The sequence below is a fragment of the Cervus canadensis genome, unplaced genomic scaffold (genome assembly GCF_019320065.1).
Source record: "Cervus canadensis isolate Bull #8, Minnesota unplaced genomic scaffold, ASM1932006v1 Scaffold_019, whole genome shotgun sequence".
In the NCBI taxonomy this organism is placed as follows: Eukaryota; Metazoa; Chordata; class Mammalia; order Artiodactyla; family Cervidae; genus Cervus; species Cervus canadensis.
Genome location: NW_025091401.1, coordinates 31,554 through 33,794, shown reverse-complemented (window position 1 = coordinate 33,794; position 2,241 = coordinate 31,554).

The following is a 2,241-nucleotide window of genomic DNA, read 5'->3' as shown; positions in this document are numbered from 1 at the left end:
TGAATAATTTTCCAGTTTGTGGTGATCCACATAGTCAAAGGGTTTGGCGTAGCCAATAAAGCAGATGTTTTTTCTGGAACTCTCTTGCTTTTTCGATGATCCAACAGATGTTGGCAATCTGATCTCTGGTTCCTCTGCCTTTTCTAAATCCAGCTTGAACATCTGGAAGTTCATGGTTCATGTACTGTTGAAGCCTGGCTTGGAGAATTTTGAGCATTACTTTGCTAGTGTGTGAGATGAGTGCAATTGTGTGGTCATTTGAACATTCTTTGACATTGCCTTTCTTTGGGATTGGAATGAAAACTGACCTTTTCCAGTCCTGTGGCCACTGCTGAGTTTACCAGATTTGCTGGCATATTGAGTGCACCAATTTCACAGAATCATTTAGGATCTGAAATAGATCAACTGGAATTCCATCACCTCCACTAGCTTTATTTTTAGTGATGCTTCCTCAGGGCCACTTGACTTCGCATTCCAGGATGTCTGGCTCTAGGTGAGTGATCACACCATCATAAAACAAGTCTATCTAGGGAAGTTATGATCAACCCTTCACAAATGACTTCTTGGAATCTTAAACAGTATGCTTTCCACAAACTTTCTGGTGGTCTGGCAGCTTTTAAAGGACTCTCAACTCTTGCCCTTTCCCTAGGCTCACATTGTTTCCATGTGACATAAAACAACTTCTAATGAATGACTGCCACCACATTACTGGGTAGCAGAGCATAGTGGATGCTGTAGGTGCTCTGGAAACAGCAACATCCCAAGAGATACTTGCTTAATGTCCTAGGAAACCACAAAACATCTACAGACTGATAGCTTTAGCTGGACAAGATGCCAGAGAGCCCTCTAGGCAGATAGGAGCCAGAAGTGGAACTCTAACTTGTGAGGTTTAAAAAGTGAGGGGAAAAAGAGAGGCCACTTGTTGATGAGATACTCTTTGGCTTGTCTCAGTAGATTAAAAGAAAATTAAGAGTTTATGCAGTAATAAAGAATAAGCCTGACAATGCCGGAGACACAAGGCCCGAGTTTGATCCCTGAGCCAGGAAGTTTCCCTGGAGGAGGAAATGGCAACCCACTGGTTGGAAAGCCTGGAAAATTCCAAGAGTCAGACACAACTGAGCAAGAGTTTAAAAGTACATTTTCTACTGAGTGAAAGGTCACCAGCTGGTATTCCTTTAACAAATGTGGTGGAAGGCACAGCTCACTCATGACATTACATTCCCAGAGTTGGTGTGCTGTATCTGTTTTGTGCTCCTTAGGAAAAAAGATAAAAAGATTTGAAAACCTGGATGTGATTTTCCTAGTAGTTTCTAGTAGGATTAGCTTAAGGGAGATCCCACCTGAGGACTTTATCCCGTGGTGGTGCTGTTGCCGAGGCACTAAGTCATGTCTGACTCTTTTGTGACCCCATGGACTGTATCCCACCAGGCTCCTTTGCCAGTGGGATTTCCCAGGCAAGAATACTACAGTGGGTTGCCACTTCCTTCTCCAGGGCATCCTCCCAACCCAGGCACATTTTCTAAGTCTCAAGATGCAATGATGAGAAAATTCTAGACATGGATAGTGGTCATGGTTGCAGAACAACGTGTGTGTACTTAATGCCACTGAACTGTACACTTAACACTTGGTAAAATGTAAATTCTACGTTATGCATATTCTACCACAATTAAAAATTTTCAAAGGTGCATTTTCTATTGTTAAACACTACCTGATATTACTTAGTAATTATGCAGTTAAGAGTGCCAATGTTACATCAGGATCTGACTGCCCTGTGTTTGAGACCTGACTCCAACTTTTACGTCTGTGGAACCCAGAGTACATTATTTAAGCATCAGTTTCATATCTGTAACATGGGAATAATAAAGTACTTACCTACCCATTATAAGCTGCTGTAAACTTGAAATAATTTACATGGAACTCAGCAGAGTTCATGGCACGCAGAAAGAACTCAATAAATTTTGGCTCTTATGTCCTTTGCAGGTTTTCATACCAACACAATTCTACATTTTTTTAAAAATCAGGACTACAAACAAGGCTCCAGTACAAAAGGGTGGGTAATTCTTTATCCCTAGTCCTTAATGTCATATAAAACTATAAAACAACTTCCCAGAAAATGCACTCCATGCTGCAGTCAAAGGACATATGCGTTCCAAGTGTTTACCACTAAGCCAATGGCTAATAAACCTCAAAGTCTCACACCCCAAGTGGCAACAATTTCACAGAAACCACGAGAACTTGAAA